Source organism: Halichoeres trimaculatus, unplaced genomic scaffold, assembly GCF_033239565.1.
Source record: "Halichoeres trimaculatus isolate MK-OKI-2021-1 unplaced genomic scaffold, fHalTri1.1 fHalTri1_scaffold_5, whole genome shotgun sequence".
Classification (NCBI taxonomy): domain Eukaryota; kingdom Metazoa; phylum Chordata; class Actinopteri; order Labriformes; family Labridae; genus Halichoeres; species Halichoeres trimaculatus.
The window spans coordinates 37,479,065-37,506,796 of NW_027437183.1; the positions used below are offsets into that span (position 1 = coordinate 37,479,065).

General features: G+C 41.4%; 1 protein-coding gene across 1 annotated transcript in view; it reads right to left on the reverse strand.

Annotated features, from left to right (window-relative positions):
• LOC141790791 (E3 ubiquitin-protein ligase DTX3L) overlaps window positions 1-27,732 on the reverse strand; it is a 175,635-nt gene that overhangs the window by 6,609 nt on the left and 141,294 nt on the right. The window lies entirely within an intron of this gene.

The window sequence follows — 27,732 nt, forward strand, 5'->3', positions numbered from 1 at the left end:
TGAGAGAGGCGCCACGAGCTCCAAGAGCACAATGTTCAGAAAACGGAAAAGCCCGTTTGTAGTAACATTAAAGGCCAAAACAACAGGCTAACCGCCGCTAAAGTTAGCATCCTGAAGCTAACAGAAGGGACACTGAAGAAAAGCTCTTACATCTGCTCCACAGCACACAGCATTTAAAATACTCACATTTCCAGGGTCCAAGGTTTGTTGGAGGATGGTTGATAATGTGCCTGGATTCAGGACCAGTCTATTCTCTAGCCCTCTGTTTTACTGTCCAAAGTTGGAAAAGCAGTCAGCAGTGAAGTTAAGTGACTAGCACACACATGCACAGTTTTACTGAGTGTAGCTGGAACATTTCCTTGATGAATGAACTCTAGACACTTAGTCTTGTCTTCTTCTGAGATGGGAAGCTTGTGCATTGAACTATGTGGCTGTTTACAGCCAAATCAAAGCAGTGATGACTCTTCAACTTTGGGCATCCCCTCTGCCGGAGAGATTTCTCTCCGGCAGAGGGAAGTGCCAAAGCTGAAGCATAATATGGGACCTTTAACGCGTTAATCAGATTAATTTCACCACAAATTAACACGCTATAACAGTTAATGGGATAAACTTATTGGCTGCTAGCCATTGTCAGAGTATCTTGAACAATCTTTCAAGACCCAGATAATATTATTTTTTCTATAACTGTGTAAACACCAAAACACCCTAAGAAGAGTGGCTTTTCTTCTTTCATGTCTCTCTTCCTGTTATTCTTCCAAAAAAGGACAAAACATACTTTTTTTTGATTGTGTTCAAGGGATCTTTGAACCTCTCCATGATCCCCATTGTCTTTTCTCACGATGGCGCCCCTCTTTCTCTCTGAACTACCAGAACACATCCACAGTTGGAGGGTGAGCTGTGAATGTCTCTGTCATCCCACATCTTGTCCTCATACCCATGCTGATCTCTCATCCAAAGAGAGCACTGCTGTCACCCACAGTATTTTACAAGCATGATTTTAATTGACAAGCTCCACCAGACCCTGCCCCCATCTGTTGAAAAAACAAATCCTGTAATCTAGCCCAGCCCAGAGTCAAAAAATTATGAAAGCAACAAACTCAAAAACAAACATGCTGACTATGGAGGAGGTTTTGCTAGTGTAGCTCCGACATAAAAGACAAAAATGGAGGCAGCGTTGTAGGAGGTGCTGGCTGGTGAGGCTGTCACATACATCCCGAAAGTTCTGCCATTGCTATTTCTTCTTCATGTCTCACTAAAGCTATGTATCAGGTAGTAACAGCAACACTGCCCCCATGGTTTACAGTGGTACTGCTCAGTTTCCCCTGTATCTGTAAGCTTTATGGAAACATGCAGAAATACGGACAAATTGAACACAGAGCACGGACAGAACGCTACACTTTCTTGTGTACTGACTTTAAATGTTATGATGATCAAATGTGAAGAAGATGCTCAGAAATTATGAGCTGAAAAGCTCAGGTGGTGACATGCTCAAGGTCTGAAGTTAACACAAGGGCAATAAATTGAGAAAATGTGTGTGTGACCATTACAGGGTTTTTGTGCAGGGAAAGTCTTCTCTCTTTTTGCTAAGTCAACTGCCTTACTATGTTTGTCTATTTCATCTGTCACATGTGGTTTTCATGCCATGATTCTTTTGAATCATGGCATGAAAGGGTGGAGTGCCCTCTCCAGGGTCGGGCGTTGAGATCCTGCCCCAAGTGGAGGAGTTTAAGTATCTCGGGGTCTTGTTTGCGAGTGAGGGAAGGATGGAGCGAGAGATCGGCAGGCGGATCGGTGCAGCGTCTGCAGTAATGTGGACTCTGCACAGGTCTGTCATGGTGAAGAGGGAACTGTGCCGGAAGGCGAAGCTCTCTGTTTACCGGTCGATCTTCGTTCCCACCCTCACCTATGGTCATGAGTTTGGGTAGTGACCGAAAGAACAAGATTGCGGGTACAAGCGGCCGAAATGAGCATCCTCCATAGGGTGGCCGGGCTCTCCCTTAGAGATAGGGTGAGAAGCTTGTAGAGCTGCTGCTCCCCCATGTTGAGAGGAGCCAGATGAGGTGGCCCAGGCATCTGATACGGACGCCTCCCTGGTGAGGTGTTCAGGGCACATACTACCAGAAGGAGACCCTGGGGCAGACCCAGGACACGCTGGAGAGACTACATTTCTCGGCTGACCTGGGAACGTCTCGGGATCCCCCCGGAAGAGCTGGAAAAAGTAGCTAGAGAGAGGGAAGTCTGGGCTTAGGCTGCTGCCCCTCGACCTGACTCCGGATAAGCGGCAGAAGATGGATGGATGGATGGATGGATGGATGGATGGATGGATGGATGGATTCTTTTGAATGTCAGCTCAGCTTGACCTTAAAAGCTCTAGTGAAAAGGTGTAAAGAGGGTTTCCCCTTTAGAATGAAACCAAAGCAAACAAAGCAAACCAATCCAATCCAATCCAACCAAAAAAAAAACAACAAAACAAAACCAAACTTAACAAAATAAAACGAACCCAAACCAAATAAGACCAAATTAAACAAGCCAAGCTTAAGCAAACTAAAGTTTAAAAAAAAAATAAAACCTAACCAAACCAAAACCAAACTTAAAAAAATAAAAACAAAACCAAAAATTACCAAACTAAGGAAACCAAACAGAACCAAGGGAAACCAAACTTAAGTAGACTTGACTCAGGCAAAACAAACCAAATAAATCCTTTCCAAAACAAGGCAAACCAAACCATGGCCCACCAAATCAAGACTAACCAAACTACAAACCAAACCAAACCATGGCCCACCAAATCAAGACTAACCAAACCAAGGCAAACCAAACTGACCTTATCCTATACAAACTATTCCAGTCTAATACAAACCAAACCTTTTCTCACCATGGCCCACCAAACCAAACCAGGGAAAAACCAGACCTTTACAAAACCAAACCAAATCAGGGAAAAACCACACCAAACCAAGGCAAACCAATCCAAAGCAACCACATCAAACCAATCCAAAGCAAACCAATGTTGGCACAGCTCAGCATTTAATGAAGAGATAAGAGATCAATGAGTATAAAAGCACCACCTTCTGACCAAACTGAAAAATTACCTGCCTATTCTTAGAAGACACTGTCAAATTTGGTGTGTGGAGTGTGAGAGGATCTGAGGGGATAAGGAGCTTTTTGGGATAGACATAATCCTTTTGATGTCCCTGATGATATCCTGTACCAAAGATACTGATTTTACTCAGATGGACTGAGCTACATTTGTAAACTGATGGAGCCATATGTTACAAACGCACACATCACAGTCGGTTTGATCCGTAATAATAATGGTCACACATGGCAGAACTGCAGAAAGGGAATATATGGAACACACAACTACTCGTGCTATCACAGTGAGAAATTAATATTCAAAGCTTAACATGCTCACATGGGGGGCTGAGCCTCAAAGAACTCAATGGGAACCAAAGGAAGCGTACAAAGGAAGAGCACTACTCCAAACATCTGTGCCGTGATAAGGTGAAACTGAGTGAGCAGACTGCTGTCTGTCTATACTGTCCGATGTATTTTGTATTTTCTTACGACTCTATGTATTAACAGAGCTAGGTTTTCTCCATGTTTGTGATCAGTCAGCACACACTGATCCAGAGCGGAAAACCCAATGCTCACTCACTGAGTCGATGTGGTATTAAGTATGCACACAGAATGACCACATTTCACATAACAAGATAGAAATGTCATAGAGAGCTCAAATTAAGATGAAAATGGGTCCTATACTCTTACTTTTGTGACAGTGTCTGCTGCCATCTGCTGGATGTTTTTAGGTGGTGTTTGAGGAAGATGGGGCAGGAGTCATGTTGCTGCAGAAACGTGGAGAGATCATATCACAATCTGAAGTGATGTTCATCTTTCCTTCTGCCTGGTAAAAAAGAGTAAATATCTGCTCTTCATCTCTTCCTTCTGGGAGCCTAAAGTGATCACAGCACAACTTATCTTGAGGTCAGAAGTCTTCATCAGGGGTCCACAGCCCCTAGGGGCTCCGCAGAGGTACTGCAGGGGTTCTATGACATTTTTACGTGATTATGCAATCTTTTCTATTTTCAAATCATTATTCCCAATTATCTAAATTGTCTTTGAACACACATCAGTGGATATACGGAGGCCAAATATGTAATCTTTTAGTCAGAGACAAACACATTCATTTCTCATCCCCATCCACTAACGTCACAGGAACTATGATTTATTACATCTAACTGATCTGACAAGACACTGTTTTTGTCTCTTATCTCTTCACAGCTCTAAATGACATTCATGGTTTGTTTAAGGCCTTTCTGACCGTTATTTTAACCATGAGCACTGAGGAGTATGCTGTTTTTTATATGCTCTGTGTGTCACTGAACCAGGGGCCGGCTTTTCAGGACCGCTGTTATATCTGAGGACAGTGTCCAGCACAGTGCTTTCACTGGTGGATGTGACACAGGAAGCCATCACTCTGTTCACTCTCAGCCAGCCAGCCTGAGGCCCAGCAGGGTCTGACATCCACATGCCAGGGTGAGCAAACCAGTGAACCTCAGATTACCCCAGCTCTTGGTCAGCAGTGAGTGCAGGTGAATGAATGAGATTGATACTGATGGGCAGAGGTGCTGCGTGCCAAAAGGGGCCAGAAGGGGGCCCCAGAGAGCTGACCAACTTTGACTCACTACAGAGCAGTGCCACTGAGGAGAGTTTGCAATGAGCACATCAGCTCTAAGCAGATCTTCCTGGAGGGGCCCCACCCTCACCTCTTGCTCTTGAAAGAAAAAAAAACAGGATAGGCAAAAAAAGATGAAGAAAGTGGTGAGCAGCGCAGATAATGTAATCTGGAACAGCTCAGTCTGTCTTGAGCCATCTGTGATTTATGAAACGTGCATACCACGGCCAATCACAGGAGAAGCCTGATCAGGTGTTGATAAATGTGGCGGCTGAAACCAATTGTAATTTAAACAACACACCCCTAAATATTTAAGGTTCAGCTGGCCGAACCCACGGAATTTACGACTTGGTGGGGCACATTACGGAAAAAAGGATACTTCCCTGTGCTGGAGATCCACAACGCCATAGCAACCAATGTAGGGAGAAATGATGCCGTGTGTTTTGGAAGCCAGAAAAGTGGCGTTAGAGCGAGTCAGAAAAAAACCTGTCTGCCAGTAATTCACTGCAGCTATCAGCAGCGTGGACGTGACAATCTAAGATACAGCAGAATTTTAAACATAAAACACATCCTTGTTTTAAACCTTGTTTAATCAATCTGCAATATCTGACTATTAGAAGCCACAAAATTGTTAATTGTTTCTGTTCAGGTCCAGAAACTTGGAAAGTTGTCTTTTAAAAATGTGTTTGAGCTCTGACAGAAGCTGCAGACTCCAGCCTGAACCTGTCACAGACTGAGGAGGGAGTGGAGGAACAGACCAACCTGCTCTGTGTCAGATACACATTAAACATTTTCAGTACTGCAAACTAGTTCACCTAAAAACTGATCTCATTAACTTTATTTGCGGTCGTTTTGGTGCCTGGACAAGATGTGTGATGATAGTGCTCAATTATGCATGGGTCAACCAGAGTTTTATGATTATTTGTACCACAAGACGAGCAGACTGGTTGAGATCATAGACTGTATGGACGAAGCATCCGCGACGTCTCCTGTCTGTTCCTGAAACCATGACACGAAGCCAATCTACGGACACAGCCACTATGACGTTGGCTGTGAGTTTTTCTTCAAGCAGCTACAGGACACTCGTCACTCACGTCAGCTGTGCCTCTGGTTGGAAAATCAAACGATCCTAATAACTTCTGAACCACAGAGATAGAAAAAAAATGATTCACAGTATTTTATGGGCTGATAGTGAAATCAGCGTTTTAGACCCAAGCTCTAAATGTGTTTTTAATTAATTTTTAATTAACTGATAACGTCCTCTCTGTTTTTAAATCAAATCGATAAAGGAAACACACATCAGTCATATGGAGAAATCAGCTGACAGCTTGCGCTGCTCTTTCATAAGCAATGCATTTTACAGATTAGCAGAAGAAGAGTGAAATGTTAGAAACATTCTTGGTGTCTTATCTAATTTAACTATCTAAATATTAACCCCTCCATGCCTGTTGCAACATACCCTGTCAGGTTTTGATGCAGCTGAAATGACCTTTGTATGTCATTATTACCTATTGATTCATATTCTACACAGACCAAAGATCGTTTCAGATCCACTATGTCACGATATATTGGTCAGAGGATGAACTTCTCATGTCTATATAAATAATAAAACATTGTTATAACTACTGTATTACTATACTCAAATTTACAATCTCCACTGTATGTAAAAACTGTGAGAATGCACAGTTTTTTGTCCCACGGTGACAGATTTCTCTCACCACTGACTGGAAACTTGCGTACGTGAAGGGGATGGGATTTTGTGATTTTAGCGCAGGGCCGGCCCTAGCTCAGCAGGCGCCCTAGGCGAAAGACAAAAATGCGCCACCCCCTGCCCTCCGCGGCAAACACGCAAACATACATACAATAGAATAAATACATAATAAATTGTGAAGATAAACATGTATACATTCTTTATCACTTCAATGCGGACTAAAACTTTACAAACAGAACTTTTGTGAAAATAAAAACAATACTGAAAATCTTAAAACTTTTAAAAACAGTGCAATTAGCAAAAAATGCACATCATTGGAATATTTAGAATCATAATGAAAATAAATAACACTTCCAAGTTTAGTGCAAGAGATCCCCGCTTGACCGGAAAGAGAACTCAACTACCCATGATTGCTAGCGCGTGCATACTGCCGTAAAGGTACAGATCTTTGTCAAATGAAAGTTATGTCATATAAATAAGCTGTAAAGCTATGAATGCTATCTTATAGCATCAAAGGAAATACATTTAGATATTGTGTTGCTAGGGTACAAGGGTAAAATGATCATTTCTGTAATTATTATCATACCAATTATTATCTTTATTGTTGTGGTTAATGGATACTAGCTGGAGGTGCCCCCTGTGAATTTTACCCTAGGGCCCCAAGGGACTTTAGATTGGCCTCTGGTGAAGGGTGGGTATCCCAGCAGTCTGTGCCATGAAGTCAAAGAGCTTTGAGTGGTCTGAAGACTAGAACAGAGGTCTGAATCCGGCCCACCTCTCCAGGCTGTCTTAGGAGCCCAGTGTTTGTGTGTCTGCTCCAACAGACCCATCTCAAAGCAGTCCAAATAAACGGCACCAACACATGAAAAGAAGCTCTGTTTGTTTGAACTGAGCTCCAGGTTTGCTTTGACGTCACTAGTACAGACGCACACGGTGGACGTGTTCACTTCCTGTACGCCCAGCGGCCATCTGTGTTTTTCTGTTCATGTGTCAAGACGCCTGATGTCAGAGGTTATTCTGTCAGACATGTCCACTGGTGCCCGTTCCTTCAGCCTGCTTTTCTGTAATACACACAGAGCTGACAAAGGCCTGACAACAAGCAGGTTAAAATGAATTTTAACAAAAATTAACTGAGGAGAGGAAAGTCTTCACCTGCAAAAACCCTGAGGCCACTTCAGCTCTGACTCCACGCTTTAACTCAGGGGTGGCCAACCTGTGGCTCGCAAGCCACATGTGGCCCTTTGCCTTTCAGTGTGCGGCTCTTTAAACCATTCCTACAAAATATATATCGATCTGTTTATTGTTAGAAGTAGTGGTGTGCTGATCAATCTAAAATATAGATATAGCCTATTGATGCTCAAGTGAAAACACTCAAGTGTTTTCAGATTACACAGCTGGTCCATGCAGTGGTGCACAGGCAGCCATGTGAGCCATACAACACAGTGTACAGCAAGTTCTATCCTCACTCACGGTTCAATTGTCTTATCTTAGTGGATATGTTGAAACAACCTTTACAAATTAAGTTGGACCAACAGATTGCAAACAAGTAATACTAACACCAGTACTTTATGCCCACACAACATATTTACAAATAGTAGGTTTAACAAGTTGGGATCTTGCTAAATGAAAGAAATTTAGTTAGGTGGAAATTCTTTCCATAATTGAATTACATTCATTCAACAAGATTTCTTTTTGAATGTGGTGGATGGATGGTTGGTAGGTGTTGTTAGATGTTTGTTGATGGTTGGTGGATGGTTAATGGTCGGTTTATAGATGTTGATAATTGGTTGGTAGATGGTTGGTAGATGTTGTTAGATGTTTGTTGATGGTTGGTGGACTGATTGTGGATGGTTGTTGAGAAATTCCGTATACATAGTAAAGGTAAATAAGTTTTATGTAAGAGTTCACATGAGTTGTATCTAACAAGAATTTACTGGTAATGTTCGTTACTGGCACTGATTTTTTCTGTGAATTCTGTAAGAATGAGGAGGAAAAAACTTTTTATTTGTTTTATCAAGGTACATTTTCCAAAGCGTTCTGAACTGATCTACATGATTATGATCTACACTGATTGAAGGACATAACAAGACAAGTTCTAACTTCTCATTTTTATTAAATGTATTTTTTTGTTCAACTTACCCCAGTGCTTGGAAAATTCCATTCTCATAAGAAAATGAAAAGGCACCAAACTAAAAGTTGATCTGTTTGGAACCACAGTGATACACCACCTCAGCTAAAGACTGTTAAAATAAGAAAGCTGCCAGAACAAACAATGTGCTCCAAAATCTCAGTATTCGTCCCATTTATTGAAGTTAACCCTCACTGGGAAACCTTGTAATAATGGATTTGGACTCATGACTCATCAGTTTACATGGAGAAAGCAGGGCTCATGACCTGTATGGCAGACAGCCAGTAGGGAAGCTCTGAGTTATTGAATCCTTCACTAGGGGGAGCTGGTGTGCTTTCCATCTCTTGGGAAGTCTGTGTAGTAAACCTACTGGCCTTGTCTCAAGCCTGATATAACGGTCCACTCCTCTGTAGAAGACCAATCACGTTGTTGGAAACATCAGCATGTCCTTCAGAGCAACAATGATTTTAGCCCAGTTTCCACCAGGTGGTTCAGTTCAGTTCAGTTCAGTACACGCATTTTGTGGTGTTTCCTTTGACTGAGACAGGTCCCCAAAGTACCGACCCGTACTGTCCCACTTTTTGGTAGCTTTCTGCTGGGGTTCCAGACACATGTATCTGACCCCAGAAGGTGGAGCTACTACACTGCAGTCCGTTGATTGGTGGAAAGAACCATCACTTCCTGTGTGGCAGTGGTTGTTGTATTTCTCCTGGTGGTACACAGCCTTATCTGAAACAAAGCTTGATTGCGCTTTGTAACAAAGAACCACAAAGATGGCAATCTCAAAGAAGACAAATTGCTGAATGTCTTACATTGAGGCTCTTTGTTTACTGTGTCATGTTTGTTTCTTTGTTGGATTTATTATATATACGTATATATATATTCATATATACGGCATCGCTGCTATGCAGTCACACCATTATGTAGCTGACTCTGCTATTAGCATCCAGCTTACACGCCGCCTACCAAGAAAGGCACAGTTGGCTGTGGAAACTCAAACAGGATCAGGCTTTACTGATCCGACCCGTACCAAACTGCACTGATCCAAAACTGGACTGCTGGGTGGAGACAGGGTTTTAGAGTTGTCGGTCCCAGTTTGACGGGTTTAGATCAGGTTCTGTGGCTCTTACTTGTCCAGGCTGTACAGCTTTGTTACAGTTGTTATAATCACTCCACAGACAAGAGCATCTCTCTGTCAGCTGTTGTTCCTAAGCCTTTTTCTGTCTCTGTGTTTGCTCCGATCACACAGTGAGTCCTGATCATAAACCTTTCTACAGACACACGGTTTCCCTGAACCTTCAGGAGCAGCAACTTTGGGTAAAGTTCACGTCGTCTTGGAGCAGACTAAGAAGAAAAGCCTGATGGGAAGTGTTTGAACAGAAGTGACTGTTTACTGGAGAGCTGTCAGGGCAGACGGGGCAGAGCGGGGGCTGTTGACATTTCCCAGGAAGCTGCTGCTGTGAGGACACATGTTTCCAACAAAGAGTGACACCTAACAAAGCTGGGCTGAAAAACATGCTGTTCAAACCTTACATCCCTCTGCTACTGTTGACTCCTGCATGCCTGCACTGTTCACGCTCTGCTCTATGGACACAACCCACTGCAGGGCTCTCAGGACCAGGGTCTGCAAACCTCCTGTACTCTTTGACTATAATGACCAAAGGCCCATCTGTATAGATGAATTCTGTTTCTCTATTTATCCATCACCTGTCTTCTTCTTAACACACTGCTGTGTCCTTTAGTGAAGTACTAATACCTGCCTGTTGAAACCTCAATATGTGAATCTCAGATTATCTCCCCATATTCCTCAGGTACACAACCAGGGACATTTTTAACACAATAATATACCTGTCTAACCATGCACTGCATGTCATACTGAAGGATCCCTGTAGAGGGCGAGCCAGAGTGCTCAAGTAGATGAGACAGAGCTTCATGTTAAAACAAACTGCAGTTCCCTGAGTGTCCACTAGAGTCTGTCTCTAGCTGTGAGTCAGGGACAAAGAAGACCACTATCAGAGCTATCAGAGAATTTGTTGATGAGTGTCATCAGGAAGTGTTTTACCCTCCACTCATAGCTCAGATCTCAGGAGCATCATAAACACACACTCTCCAGGTGTCAGACCAGGCTCATATGGATGATCCACAGAGTCAGTTCTGATCAGGAGTCAGACAGGGGTACACACACAGAGGGAGGGAGGCCGCCTTCTGAAACTGTGGATAAAAACAGGAAATAACTGAGAATGTTCCAGAAGTCTGTTTATTTACAAACAGCCCTTTCTTTATTTATTATGCCCTGTGTTTGTTAAACACTGACGTAACGCTGAGTCCATGAAATAAACCCACTGCTCCAGCTGTTGTTAACCCATGGCTTTGATGATTCTGATTGGCTGCTGAGCGTATTACCAGAGATACCTACAGACCGCTACTGTTCTCACCTTTCACCTGCAGGGGGTCATCAGCTGATACCTGTCACCATAGAGACAGACCAAAGAATGGTCACCTCCTGGCTGCGCTGGAAAAAAAACAAGATGGCAGCTAAAAGGAAGCTGAGCTGGAGTTAGGGAGAGGTCCTCCTCCTCTTCTTTGTTTTGTTTTCTTTTTGGCCTCCTTTTACTTGTAGGCTGTTGGAGGCCCATATAAAACCTTATGAAAGAAAAATATATTGCAGCATATTGGAAAATATTATGTCATATATTAGGTAATATATTTCCATATATGAGCGTTAGAATTTATATTTTCCAATATATTGCAATATATGGAAAGCGGCAATCATTTGTATATTTTGCAATATATTGCAATATATTTCATGAATATATAATATATTGTATATGTGCCCTCAATATATTATTCCATGCATATCATAATATATCAATAATATATTACAATACATTTCAAAAATATATTAGTACATATATTTTTCTTTCGTAAGGGAAGAGATCAAGTCCAGGCAATAATTACAGGTTTTGAGCCAAAGACAAGATCCCTTATGCTTAAGGTGTTTTGGACAGCACCCCCATTCCTATTTTGGCCCAGTTTACTGTTCCACTGTCTGCTACACCAGGAAAGAAAGGCTCAGTTTGCTGTCCAGGGACATGTAGACCATGACTTCAGGACCACTGAGCCACACCCACCTTACCATGCACAAACCCAAAAAAAATCAAGTAATCAATCAACCAACTGTCAAACTAGAGTTTAAAGATAAATATGTTTACCTTTATGGAGTGTTCATTTTATTCTCATCCATTTTATTCATGAGGACCGGGGAGATGGTAGCACATGTGGGAAATCAATAACGTAAATGAAGACCCCTGTAGATTTGAGTTGGAGACCCCACTCTTTTCTAAAAGCATACTTAGATAATGTAGTTATGGACTCAGACCTTTAATTTGAAGTCCTGACAACTTGACTTATGGAATGAGGTCAACTTTACAAAACTAACTTAACAAGGTAGTTGAACAAGTATTAGTAAGTAGCTAAAGTTTAAATTTTATATACTTTTTTAATGTTATTTCTATTATTATAAAATGATCATTATATATATATATATATATATATATATATATATATATATATATATATATATATATATATATATATATATATATATATATATATATATAGACTAAATAAAATAAAAAAAATTAACCTCTGTACTCTGTCTCTGTTGAAACCCTTTTGATCAGCCATTGTATTCTTGGAAGACTCTGATGGTTTGTGGCCTGTGGGAACATAGTGCTTTTATTGTTTTTGGAAATAAACTAGAACATAGAGCTGACCCCTTGAGACCATGTTAAGAACAGTGCAATATAAAAGTTTTATTATTATTATTATTATTGTTATTATTATTATTATTATTATTATTATTATTATTATTATTGTTATTATTATATTAGTTCCATGGAATCGACATTAATTTTCAAAATGTAATGTTATCATTTAAACATTTACTGATTGACATGCAATAGACCCCAGCAGTGATTCACTTTCACTGGTTTGGTCTGAGCAGGGGACCAGTGACCACATGGTTTACCCTGTAGTCTAAGGGCTACAGGGCTCTGACACCTGGCACTATCTCTACATGCTGTTTCTGAGAACAGCTCATTACTGACTGACAGTCTGAGTCCTTGGCCCAGTCCCGTCTAAGGAAGAGTGTGAAAGAACACACAGTCCTGAGTGGACGGATGGCTTCTTGGTGAACTGAACACACAGAGTGAGGAACGTGTACAGTGTGGCATGCTGCCAGCTCCTCAGTAAAACACATGTGACCCAACAGCATCTGATGCTAGGCACTGAAAACAGGTTCTCCTGTCTTCAGAGGGGTCAGCTGTGTCTCCACTGGGTCTTTGTATCATTCCTGAAGGTTGGACACAGAACACGCCAGGAGCTCTCACCCTCAGGAGTTTTGATCCTCAGGAATCTTGATTGTCAGGACCTATGATCCTCGATAACTTTGAACCTCAGGACCTCTCATCCTCAGTCAGGGGTTGAAAGCTCATGTTCCTCAGCTGGAAGGCTGACTGTGACTTTGACACAAAACCCTAAAGAAGGTGATGAGGACAGAAGCCCAGAGTCTGCAGGGAGTTAGACATTTCAATAAACGAAGGCCTTAAGCACAAATACAAGGCTGTGCTTCATGAGCCAGACCCAAAGCCAGGCTCTTCTTATTTCAGATTTAACATAAATTTCATGTACAGGTAACATTAAGTTAATGTAAGGTCTTTATGTAAAGTTAATGCAAAGTTGATGTAAAGTTCATTTAAAGTTCATGTAAAGCCAATGGGAAGATAATGTAAAGTTAATGTTAAGTTCACATAAAGTTCTCATGAAGTTCACTTACAGTTAACATTAAGTTGACTGAAGGCACATGTAAAGTTAACTCAGATTTGATTGATGTTAAGTTCACTTAAATTTTACACAAGGTCATTACAAAGTTAAAGTTAAAGTAAAGTTCACATTGATCTAATGTTAAGTTGACACACAGTTCATGTGAAGCTAAGACAAAGTTAATGTACAGTTTACATTCAGTTAATGTAAAGTTAATTTAAAGTTAACGTCAAGTTAACATAGAGTCAATGTAAAGTTCACATAAAGTTTATGCAAATCAAAAATAAAAGCCATGTACAGTCACGTAGAGTAGACACTCGCTATATGGTTCACATTCAGTTTGAAGTGAAGTTCATGTAAAGTTTCTAGGTTGACAGAAAGGACTGGTGTGGTTTATGATGTGATCAACACTCCACTGCTTGTGGATGAGAGTTCACACTGCATCAGCCCATCAGCATGCTGCTCCTGTGCGGACACCTGACTGAACAGAGCCCTGCAGGTTGGTTCATCTGTAACATCTTCAACAGGTGGACAGGTGTTTGTTTGCAGAGGGGGAGTGGACTCTTCTTTCAAGTGACTGGCTTTCTTTTCAGAAGACCAGACCCAGGTGAGGGACCAGACTCAGGTGAGACCCCACACAAGGAATCACAGGGACAGGAGATAAAACTAAAACAGGAAACGCAGAGAGAAAGAACAACAAAATCAAACAGGAAACAGAAACAGATCATGAAGTACAAAATAAAACACCAAGTAGTGAAGACTTGGTGGGCGGCAGAAACACTTTGGAGAACGTGTAAGACAAGGATGACTTAGAACCCTCACAAAGGAACATGATAAACAAATCAGACAAACAAACAGGGAACACAGCTCGTGAGGCTGACACAGGTTCATATGAAGGAGAAAACAAAGATAACAGAAAGCTTTGGATTAAAGCAGCTCTTTTCTTTTAAAAAGTTTTAACATCATTTTTCATTCCACCCTCATTTGTTGACATTTTTAGTCGTAACCTGTGAGGACAGCTGTGTTTTCATACTCTACTCTGAATGATCAAAGCCCGTTAAACAAGCCCATTTAACAATGAAACTAAGAGGAGTAAGAACTTCTGCTTCTGCTGCTTCACATCACAAACCAGGACCAGGAACATCATGTTGAAGCTGCAGGATCGGCCTCAGCAGTTTTTAGGGTTCTGGTCATTTGAGACTTTTTACACCACTCATAACTTCAGAATGAGACACTCTGCAGGTCATGTGACAGTGAAGCATGCTGAGAAGATTTATCCTTAACCCACCTGCAGCTCAGGACGCTGCGGCTCAGAGCAGCACCCTGCTGAGAAAGACAAACCATGGAGGACACTTAGACCAGGAATGTCACTGAGTGAAAGAGAAAGGCCGCTTCAGCTCTGTGGGGGGTTAGGATGATGAGTCTGTGTGCCGCTTCGAGGGCTTTAAAGAGGGAGTCAGGAAAACTAACAAGTCATTTCAGTTCGAGGAAAGGAGACATTATCCCGGGATGACAGAGACGAGACGTTTAAAGACCCCAGAACAAATAGAGACAGAAACAATCAGTTCCTAGTCTTAAGATGAGCTGTTTCTGTAGAGATTAAGCTAAACTAACACTGAGCAGCTCTGACTGAACCCCCGAAGTGACCCCAGAGAATCACAGATCTGTTCTGACTGCTCATTTATATAGTTATGTTAAAGTCTTCATCAGCCACAAGGCCGTCTCAGTCCACAATCCTCTCTGGACTGACATCAGTCCACAATCTGTCCCTGCTCAGACATGTGTCCCTGACGGAGTGGCATGCACTGACTTTTTGAAGGGCAGGGACAAAAAGAAAATTAGGCACATACAGCGCAGCTTTTTTGCCATCTAGGAAGGCAGTTAGGTGTGTTCTGCTCATCAGGAGGGCACTTAAGTGTGTTTTGGCTCCTAAGAGGGCACAAAGTGCATGTTTAACCTCTGAAGAGGTTGGTTCTATAAATCAGTGGTTCCCAACCTTTTTTGTCTTGTGTGCCCCCTGGTCCTTGCTGTCATGCCATGAGTATCCCCTCACTCATGCATGTGATTCTTCAAAAGTAGAATGTTACACAACTGACTGTTAAATGAAAACCATTTTGTTTTATCTCCTTGATTAAACATTTAATTCTCTGGCACTTTCTTCTTTTTAACCTAAAACATAAAAATGAACAACATGTTGCCTTTAAAACAAAGACAGTAATATAAATAAACATGAAATCAAAATAATCAACCTGCCTTTCTAAGATAGATAGATAGACAGATAGATAGATAGATAGATAGATAGATAGATAGATAGATAGATAGATAGATAGATAGATAGATAGATAGATAGATAGATAGATAGATAGATAGAAAGACATGTAACTCTCTCTACATTAACCACAAAAAGTTGAATAAGTCCCCTTTGAAGAGGCATTTATATTTTTTTTTCATCACTGAATTTGACCATGATATTATCCTACCATAAGTGTGAGTTTTAGTCAAAGCAATTTTGGTCATATGTACAAGGGCCCTGTAGGGGAGAGTGGGGTAAACTGAGCCACTTTTTACATTGTTTGACCTGTAGGCAAGTGGAAATGAAATTGAAGTGAAATCAACACATGTACATTAATTTCATGATGTCTCACATCAATGGAAATAATTAGAACACATCCATAATGATTGGTCATGGAAATATAACCTGTCAAAAAAAAATGGTCTTTGTGGCTCAACTTGCCCCAGCTAAGGGGTAAATTGCTCCACCTCAGAGGGTAAATTGAACCACATGGGGGTAAGTTGACCTTTTGACTTTTTTGGTAGCGTTCCTTGAAGTTGATGAACCGATCTTGACCTAAAAGAATAAAAAGAATAGGGACATTGTTAACAATCTGTTTAGCTACAAGACCAACTGTTTACCTGAGTTGAATTGTGATCTCTTCTGCACTACCTGCTGAACGGTTAGCTTTCCAGCTCTCGGGGACAGGGATATTGTTTTTTCTGCCATTTCGTCGGCTAGATCACGGGATGTCTTTGCTGTGAGGCCATGGAACTGGTCAGCCAGTTTTTTCACATGGTTTTCCAGGTCTTCCTCCCTCTCCTCTGTGAAGACCCTCTTTGCGTTTGCTGTCCCTGTGTAGCCTGCCACTGTCACTTCCCCTCCCTCTTTCTTTTTTAGGAATCTGCGTAAGGTTGACCTGTCAATATTTCTCTCTGTGGCCACTTTTCTTAGGGATTTCCCACCCTGGAATTTGGTTGCTGCTCTCTGCATCTCCTCAAGGGGTGTTGAGCCCCAGTTTGTGTCTTGCTGTATTTCCTCTGCATTCTAGTTTGTCTACAATGTTACACATATTTTAAAAAACAAAAGAAAAAACAAATCATTATGTATTTCTACACTCAAACAGGTTTTACCCCTGACACTTTAGTGCCTCATTGTGGGGTAAGTTAAATCACTGGGTCAATTTACCCCAAGCAGTTTGGCTCACTTTACCCCACAGCCACTATTTTGTTAAAAACGACCTAGCCTAGCAATTCAGGCTAATACCTAGCTACACGATTCACATGGTTTTATACATTGATAGTTCAGCAAATCATCTGATGAATGTTTTAAAATATAGTTAAAATTATTTTCAGTTTATATTCATTATTCGTGATATGTTGAAAATTTACTTCAACGTGCAAAAAATGATTTTTGGAGAATAAAAGTTACTTAACACTTCAACTTGTGTTTCTGTTTACCACAGAGAGCTTGAAATGAGGCGGGCTAACTAAATCCAGAGTCATGTGACCACTGATGCGTACCGTTTCCCAGAGACAGGGGGTGGGTCGATTTACCCACAGACTCAACTTACCCCTTTCTCCCCTACACACTATATCACATTTGAAACTTCTGAAAAGAAAAAATCACAGTTCTGGAGGCATGGTGGCTTTTGTTTTGGTGCGGTGGTGCGCTACGATTATTAACATGTAGTGGAAACCCTGCTCTTGAGCTTGCTTGTCTTTCAGATTTGCCAGGCTGCAGGTGAGTATCTGTTTAGATTTTGGTGCCGCTGTGCCACAGGTCATCGTCTCCCTGGGTTGTAGCGCACACAAACCATTTTATCGACGGGCTGATCTCAGGACTTCCGAGTCCTAAATAAATCTTTAAATGTTTCCACGTACCCCCTGCAATGTGTTCAGGTACCCCTTCCCTTGGTTGGGAATCACTGCTATGGAGAGCACTGAGAGCTTATTTTGGCTCTGAGGAGGGCACTTACAACAACCCCTGTTCCCCCTCTGTGTAGACCACTGACCTGACGTGGATCAGACTGTGAATGTGTGCAGAGATCCCATCAAACGGGGCAGGTGTGAACAGGTCTGCAGAGTGGACTCAGGGTACCAATCAAGACCACCATCAGCTGCTGAACCGCTCACTCTGACTCCTGGAGACAGGAGCACCAGGAGATGGACGCTCACTGCTGCAGTTGCAGCTTTGTACTGATGCTAACTGTACTGATGCTAACTGTACTGATGCTTACTGTACTAATGCTAACTGTACTGATGCTAACTGTGCTTCCTTCAGTACATTTTTGTTGTGAAAACAACCCTTATCATCATGTTGTTGTTGTTTTGGTTGTTTGTTTCTTTAATTAGAGTCTGAATGAATGAATGAATGTATTTGAGAGAGGTCTTGTCCCTCTGTTGTCTTCACACTGATCAGGCTGCACAGCTAACAGCCCTGTACCTGGCATAGAAAGCTGGTCCACAGGTCTGGGATCAGTGTTCAAACATCCAGGCTGCAGCTGTCAGACAGGAAACAGTTTGACCTCTGCAGACGTGTTGACATGTTGCATGTTGTTGGAATGTGTGTCTAACCGTGTTAATGAGAAACTGTGTCGATTTATAGAAGCTCTGAGTGCAGCTGCAATCATCCTCACAAAGAGCTGCTCCAACTTTACCTCTGCCTGCTCCTGCTGTTAACATTCCTGTTGTCAAAGAAACACGTCCAGAGGAAACACTCAACCACTTCACATATTACCCTGTTTCCATGGCAACGCGCTGTGTGGAGGAAGCTGGACAACCAGTGAGTGACACCAGGTTGAGATGAGAGGGTGAATGTTCTCTGAGCGATGTCAGACTGATGAGAGAGTGAGCCTCGTGATTCTGGATGTTCCTCCAGGGTTTCTGACGGGAGTCTGAAACATTAAGAGACAGTAACTGACTCCACAGGTTCACTCAACTCCTCACAACTGTAGATTCTTCCAGTTCTTTGGTCTTACACTTCTCAAGAATCACCCGAAGAGGAGCTATTTCTCAGTTCAGCGTTTATTCTGATCACAAGTAAAGTTTACAGCGCTGGTCTCAAGAGAATAAGCCCCGATATCCGGGAGCAATACAATTTAATAGTAATTGACCAAAAAACATGACTGACACAACTGTCTCAACCCACAGCTGGTGTCAGTTTTCAGAGAGGTGTGCTATCAAAGTGTGTGACTGTTGAATCAGAGCATGGAGCTAGGAGACTGGGTGAAAGTTTACACAGGGTCAAAGAGACCTCACAGACACAAGCTGGAGACAGAAGCTATCCTATCTGCCAGATAAACATACATCAACCCTGAACATATCATGTGACTAGATTAAAATGCTAAATTCCGTCAATCATTATAAAAACATATAACACAACGTCCTGAAATCTGTAGCAGGTGTGAATACAAACAGCTGATCATCTGACCTGCTCACAGCACCAATCACATCTCACATCTGGAGTCAGCGTTGGCCCATGTGAGGATGTCCCATGAATGCTGGTGGGGGTGACAATATGGATGCCATGAAACTGGTCCGGCTTAGGGACTGGGACTAATCTCACACTCTGCTGTTTGAGTTTCAAATCATAGACTGTGGTTAGAATAGATAGAATTGTTTGGGACTGAGCTTCTTCAGCAGTCTGTTCAGTCTCTGTCTCCTGGATCCTGTCTGCTCACAGCAGGTGAAGCTCCTCCAATGTGGCGTTGGTGTCTGGTGTTAGCTCTGTTAGCCATGTCTGTGAATAGCATGATGCTATTGTTGTTAGGTGCTGCCCTGTTGGTTGTGGCTGCCTGTTGCAGCAGCTCTGTGTTCTTTACTTTCTTGTTATTTTTTCGTCTCTTATTCGTCATCTTTGTATTTGGAGTGGATCATTACTTTGTGTGTGTCATCTGTTGGTCATGGACACCAAACTGTTTGTGTCTTCAGTGATATTTTTACTACTTTTTCTCCTGTGTTTGTCTCGACCTGTCCTTCTATCCATCGTTATTGGGAACGTGAGATCTATCTCCAATAAGATGGACAAGCTAGCTGTGCTAACTCAGCAACAGAGGGAATAACAGAAGGTAGAGTAGCATCATGCTATTCACAGACATGCCTACTCATAGACACATATACATAGACGCCTCATTGCGTACTGAACTGCGACGGGCGTCACCGCCATATTAGATGGGTCTCCTCACTGTATTCCAGCAGCAGACACAAACGGATTGAGCGCAAAGTGATTAATCATGCCAGTATTTTGTGCCGCCTACGCTTGCTATAACCTGCGCAATACTGAGAGCAGATCATGTGGGATTACCTTTCACAAGTAAGATTTCACAATAATTTTGTTTTATTGACCATTTATCATTTTATGTGATTATAACTAGCGGTATTGGACTATCGACAAAATGCTAACAGTAGGAGCTGGTACTCTCTCACTTTATCTCAAGCGTTTTTCTTTTTCTTCACATTTTTAAGATTTCCAAGTGACACTGACTTGTGGAGGCCCCCTTTACAGCGTCTCTCCATACAACCACAGCCACACCGATGACAACCCCTCCCTGCCCCTACCATCATATCACCTGCCGCTAATGATGTTGTTGTTCCTCCTCTGCTTGTTAATACTCCACCCTTTGTGTATTTTTATGACTCTTTAATACTTTCTTTTTTGTTTTATTTACTATGATATATTTACATTTACAGTTACAATACTGCAGCTGCTAGTGTTAAATGACTTTTCTCCCTTTTATAACAAATTATTCATATTACTGTTGTTCTTCTTATTATCTATTTTTTTTTAATCTTTGTTCTTATAAGCAGCCATACTACAGTTGAATTTAATTTCATGATTATTGTGGCTGATGTTGCCATCGTTATTATTAGTTTTACTACGATTAAGTAGTAATTAAAAGAAATACTTATTATCATTATATTATCATTTTAATAGAAAATATGTGTGAAGTTGGCATTGTGAGTATATATATATATATATATATAAATATATATATATATATATATATGTGTGTGTGTGTGTGTGTGTGTGTGTGTGTGTGTATGTATGACCACAAAAATGTTGTTGCTCATACGTTTTGTCTGTCCGTCTTACCATCCTGTCTCATTGCACGACAAAAAATAGCACAATAAAAAGTATTTTAATTTGAAAGAATGTATTAAAATGTGTGACTGCATCCTGTATTATTAGTACATCTCTGTTGTTCGTAACAAATGTATCCGTGTGAAAATCGGGTAAAAATTCGCTGAGTTATGCTCATAATAGTTATGCATTCTACACCTTTTTTAGTTCAATAAACGCACTGGGGCAGCGTGTGAGACCGATCCAAGATGGCAGCTGGCAGCTATGTCAGCGCCAATAGGGCAGCGCCAGTCAATGAGGCGTCTACATATATAATGTCTATGTGCCTACTGGTATTCCCTCTGTTGCTGCACGGCTAGCTTGTAATGATCCTCTCCAAATACAGAGATGGCGAAAAAGAGACTAAAAAATTACAAGAAACAGCACCCAGCAACAAATTCAGTATTATTCAATTTATTTCAGATTCAGTATTATTAAAGTATTACTCGTTCACTATGGTGAACAATGCAGACCACACAAATATTTACGGTACCTTTATCCATGTTGTGCATAAAGAAGAATCCATGTTGGTTATTGACATGTTTCCATGCCTAAATGAACATAAATGAACATATTTAGTCTATTGGACCTAGTTTCAGGGGTAGGCAACCTAGGGCACGGGTGTCATAGCTGGCACGTGGGGCTGTTCATGTCGGCATGCAGAGAAAAATTACAAAAAAGGCAGAGAATAAAATGAATAGATAAATGAATAATAAATTTATTGTATTGTTTTCCATTGAACACTTCACAAGATATTGAGCACACTTTAATTATCCTTACGTAAAAAATAAACAACTCATTTTGAAAAATGAATTTAAATCATGACATTACAAATGTGCAAATGTGACTTGTGAGTATGTCATTGCAAATCTCTTGGGAGTTACATAACAATAATGATATTACATAAAGACTTTACTATCAACTGCCCAAGTTTTATTTGATGGACTGCCAAATAAAGACACAATCACGTCAATGGAATGGCAGAAAACATGTCACAGCACCAAACTTCTGCTCTCAAAGATGCTCCTAAATTTAGCCTGGCTGTGGAAGAAAACGTTAACGTGAATGATGTCCCGCACGGAGCTATTGTGGCAAGATACGGTGGTGGGAGACAGATGAGGGAGGATCTCTCCTGTGAGCATGTTCAAATACTGCAAAAATACTATAAAAACAGATTTTTTACGAATGATTTAATAAAGGGAGTAAGCATTGGCACTTGTTTTTTAAAGTGGCACGGGTCAGGGATAAAGTTGCCTCCCCCTGACATAGATTGACACATGGCTACATAACCCCTATGAAACCATTACATTCCTGAGCTGAGCGTATCAGCCCTCCTGCACTCTGACAGCAGATCTGTGGTTTAGGGTGTGACTGTGGTTCTCTGAATGATGAGGCTCTCTATGGGACCCTAACCCTCTTCTACAGACTCCATGACCCCCCCTGGGGAGGTGTAGGAGCTGTGCCCTGACTCAAACTAAGGACTCTGTCTTAAACTCACACACTGACGCTGGGTGTCAGAAACGAGGGAAATGAAGAGTGGTAAATCTTCCTGTCTGTCAGGAAGTTAGCAGCGAGGGAGTCTTCCAGGAATCTACGGCAGCCTGCAGGAGCCAAATGCCAGTCAGACATCTTATAGCTGTTCCTATGGAGCTGAACAGTTATATGACCTCTGTGCTGACTTCCCGACACACTCACACCCACATTAACCCCTCTTCATTACCTTCTGACACCCACACTGTAAAAACAAATCTATTAAAAACAACGGTAAAAGCACTGGCAGCAAAGTTTCCAGACAAATACTGTAAAATTACAGTCAGATGCTGTAAAAACATGCAACCACATGAAATAACTGTAAAATCACAGGACTAGATTTTACAGTCAAAATAATTTAAAACACAATATTTCACAGTTTAGAAATGTCTGTTTTACTGTAAAATAACATATAAATTCAGTCAAAACACATTCAAATCAGATTTCTTTAAGGTTAATCTGTAATTTTAGGGTATAAATTATTAGTTCTAGAAAACAGTCAAATCAATCTGCAGTAATTTCCTGTGAAAATACTATTTTTCCCATGTACGACAACACATTTGTAATATATAAAAACAAAAACTCTGCAAGTCAAACTAAAGATAAATGTCTGCAGATTTACAGTATTAATATGTAATTTTAGAGTAGTATTACAGTATATACAGTATTTTTAAAGGAAAATACTTTTTGTTTTGATGGTGTTTTGTAACCGTGAGTGAGGAGAGCACTCAAAGGATATAAGACCCTGCTGAACATTAAAGTATTGCACTGGGGGAACATGCTGCCTGTGCAACACTGCATGGACCAGCTGTGTAATTTAATTATTAAAAATTGACCAACAAAGCAAAGACCACCAACACATCTTGTTTATTTAAAACAAAACACAATGTAAAAATCACTGGGTACAGGGTCCACACAATGTAGCACGGACAGCCAGTCCACTTCATGGGGCACAGAGAGCTGGTCTGCCCCCTGGAGCACAGACAGCAAGTCCGCCCCCTGGAGCACAGACAGCAAGTCCATTCCACTGGGCACTACGCTATTATTCGTATAATACCTAAAAAAAAAACACCCAGGATGTCATTTTACAGATAATTTCTGAAATTTACTGTTTTGTATAATGTTTTTGAAAAACAGAAGAAATACTTTAAGAATCAAGGGTTAAGAACTGTAAAATTCAGATTTTTTTTTTACTGTGTAAAATTACTGAAAAATATCTATAAATCTACTAGCATTTTGTTGTTTTAAGAGTAAACAGGAAAAATCTGTGAAAAATTAGAGACCATTTCCTGTGAAATAAGATTTTTTTTTTTTTTAACAGAGTGACAACCAGTGTTCAAGTTTGTCAATCCCTGTGCTGAGATGGACGACAAGCACCACAGCAAAAAAAAAAAAAACATCCACACATTTTAGATTTTAAATGAATTTTTAAATTAAATGGACATCTTGTTGAAACAAATTTTTCTTGTTCTAGATAACTTTTTACTGAATATAACTCGCCAAGGTCAGGTATTTTTCAGTACATTGTGTAGCAATACTGTTTGAAACGTGACATCAAGCAAAAGTAGTAGTCGGCTATATGTAGTGCTATCGGCAGCCTGGTGCTCTGATGTATCTGTACGTTAACGTGACAGCAAGTAAACACTGTCAGTTTGTAAGTAGTTCAGTAGCTGTCTATATTTAGCGCAGCTGACAGCCCGGTGCTCTAAGACATTTCCATAATGTGTAACGTTAGTGAATCCTGGTGTCCTGCCAGTCATCTACCAATCAGAGCTAACATAACCTCACTCTTCATTTTATTGATAGACTCAAGTTTGAACAGACCACTGCAGAATAACTGCTGACTGTGGGTTGGAATCAACATTAGCACAAAAAGATTAGCCTCTGTGTTAGCCTTTAGCTCTTGTTTTACCCTTCAGCTAGCTCATGCTCTTTCTTTCTCCTCCAGTGTCCACCATCACAACAAAATTAATCACAGAAATCATTTTCAGCAGAGAAAAACACAGCTCTGTCTTCTCACTGAAATGCAGACGTGGTGTTGTCATAGAGACCTAGATGGGCTGTTAACCTGTCCTGTTTGACCCAATCAGGAAGCTAAAAAGTAGCATTTTGAAACAACATGTAACCTGTAATATTGGTGCTGATAATCTCATTTTAAAGTGTGGATTATGATCAGGCATATATCTAGAAGGGAGACTTTTTCAAGATCACTTTCAAACTTCTCACAGCTCCTTTAATATTTTATTTAAATTTCCCAATGATTCACCGACTCCCAGAAATCATCTTGTGACCCCCACTGGGGTAGGGGCCCAAAGGTTGAGAGTGGCTGGTCTAAAGCACCACTAAAAAGCCCATGGTAGTGAAAATAAAGAGTGCTTGGTGTGAGCTGCTGCAGATTGGTGGAACAGAAAGCACAGAAAAGGGGAGTGAAAGTGCAACTATGGAGATAAAGTGAGAGCTACAGATTAGGAAAGACAAACCAGAGATGATACAACACACCAGGTCCTCTGAGGCCTGACACGAGTGTGTGCATCCTGTCAGAGGAGAACACGATCATATTAAGATTAAAATTAAGCAGAGATGAGGACAAAAAAACCTGTGTCTTGTGTAGGATTCAGGAGTTTTTATATATTTGAATTCCTGATAAAGGACTTTTTGTTAGTATAAAGTGATAACAAGCAGCATACACTGAGTCAAAGCCCGCAGAGTTTGTGTACCACTGCCTGAACCCTCTGCTCTTGGTGCTGTTTGTCAGTCACACTTTATTTACTGGCTGCTTTCGTCATGTAATCACTGATAAGAGCTCGCAGCTCTGCTTGTTTTCCCTTTCCTCACTCCTCCCTGGAGACGTTAAGTGCAGGGAAATGAGCGCTCAGGCCTGCAGTGTTGATGTTTAGATCTGGAGAACATCATGGGGCATTTTATCCCTGATGCACCCTGAGATTAACACGGAAAACGTTCACTTCATCTGACACTGATTTACTCCACGCTCTCAAATGATGCTGCTCACATGCAACTCAGTTTTTAGACATGTATGCTGATAAAATCACCAGGTCCGGGGGAGTGAGAGCAGTGTTTGGCTCACCTGCTGCTGTGAACATCAAACTGTGCTCCGATCATGAAACCATCCGTCTGATGAAGAGACGGATGTCTCTGCATGGCAGAGCAGTTGCACAACGATGTGTGCTTGTTTTATTCCCTTGTTTCAGATTCCTGCTGCCCAGGAGCAGGCCGAACGTGAGCAGAGTTCATCTTTGGAGAGGAGCGTGGCCAAACAGCGCTCAGCGGGGCTCGGATGGTCGGGCTCGATTCCACTGATAAGCTTTCTCATTCAGGAGTCTCCTGTATGCCAGATACAAAGTGGAAAGTATGTGTGGTATGTTGTTTTATTCCTGCTGCTTCAGAAAACGGCTTGTAGGGTATCGAGTGAGAGCTCAGCACAGATTTTCTGCTGCATGCTCTCCCCCCGGAGTCAGATAACACCAAGCACTGGGCTTTGGGACTGGGCTTGGGTTTGCTTTGGGCTCACAGAAACTCTGAGGAGGTGTTTGTGAAACACATCATGGTGAGGGTTAACATAACAACTCACTTTGTGTCACACAAGACTCCTGGGTATCTTACCCCCAATAACGGAAAACTACCACACTATGTGTTGGGCCATCATCCACACACTCCAGCAGTCTGACTTACATGTAAGATGGGATGTTTGCAGGTGTAGTCTGTCGTTAACTGGTAGAGTGTGAAGACAACAGGATTAGTTGCACAATATCCTGACTAATGGGAGAATTTTTTACCCTGATGCTCTTTATCTAAAGCACAACATACATTTGGAATATAAATGTTAATTAGTACAGCTCATTTTCAAAGTACCATGAGAATTTTTTTTCTACACAGAACACATCACCATTCCCCATGTTCCATCTGAAATCAAAGCAGTACAACAGAAAAACCAAGGTCTGACGGTAAGTGCTGCTAAAGTGGCAGCTTGTTGCAGCAGCTCTCTCCATTCTTTGTTGTTACTTTTAGTATCTCATCTGTTGGTCACTGACACCAAACTGGTTGTCTCCGCAGTGCTGTTTTTACCTTTATTTGTTTCTGTGTCCAGCGATCTTACTTGTAACCATCGTTGCATTTTTTACACACAAGATTTCAGTTGATAGCAGCCTGTGGCATGTCAATGCTAACCAGTGCTAGGCCGGATATTCCCCTTGGGCTGAGGAGGAAGGAGGCGAGCTATGAAGAGACGACATCAATCTGTCCTTCCATCCAGTAAGGTGGACTGTGCTAGCCGTGCTACCCCAGCAGCAGAGGGAATACCAAAAGGCAGAGTAGCACCAAGCAATTCACAAACATGGCCAAAGGAGCTAACAAATGCCACATTGGAAGGATTTCACCTGCTGTGAGTGGACACGATACAGGAGGAAGAGACTGAACAGCCTGGGGAAGAAGTCCAGCTCAGTCCTGGACCCTGTGGAGATGGAGGCTGACTGGCTGATGGCCAAGCTGTCGTCTCTGATGGATATTTTCTTCTAGTTGGCACCTATTATATTATTCTATTTATGTATCATTAAATGTTTTGTGTTATATACTTTCTTGTGTGGCTGTTGTGACTCTGAATTTCCCTTCAGGGATTAATAAAGTACACTCTATTCTATTCTATTCTATTCTATTCTATTCTATTCTATTCTATACTATTCTATTCTATTCTATTCTATTGATGATGAAGGGGTCAGATGGCTTCATTGGTCCAGCAGGGACAGGGTTTTGTTGGTTTACTGTTGACAGTGAGGACCTTCTTACAGGTGAAGTTGACACAGAGCTCTCCATCAGCTGATGGCTGCGCTCCAACAGGCTTAGACTGAGTCCTCTGCAAGCAGAATTCTGGACCATCAGGTGAGAAGACGCAGCAGGAGATCATGATCAGCTTATTTTCTTCAAAGGGAAATGAAAAAAACAATGAAAGGTCTAGTCTTAAAGTACAATCTCATAAATGAAGCTCAATCAGCCAGCCCCAGTGGGTTGGTTTCTATGGTAACCACAGATACCTGCACCAGCCTCAGAGGAGGTTTCTATGTCTAACTGATGTTTATTCCACATTACAAGGAAACGCTTCATAAATTTCCACTGTTATACCAATGAAACTCAGTTGTATTTATCAGTGAAACCAAAAGCCACAGACCCAGGAGCTCCCTGGATTCCCAGCCCAGTGATGATCCTGTCCTGGTTCATGTTGGGCTGTAAAACCTCCAACCTCTCGACTCCTGGTTTGATTCTGCTCATTATGTCTGATTTTTGTTGTGGTCCATCTGGTTTGGACATTGGCAGGGGTCTGCAACCTTTAGCCATTTAGCCTCAGCTCACCTGGATTACAGCCATTCTGGAGCCACAAAATCTACTTGATCCATTTTTCTTTATTCATTTTACACAAATGTACAAAGCGGCTCTAATTTCATAGACCAGGCGCAAGCGCAGGCACA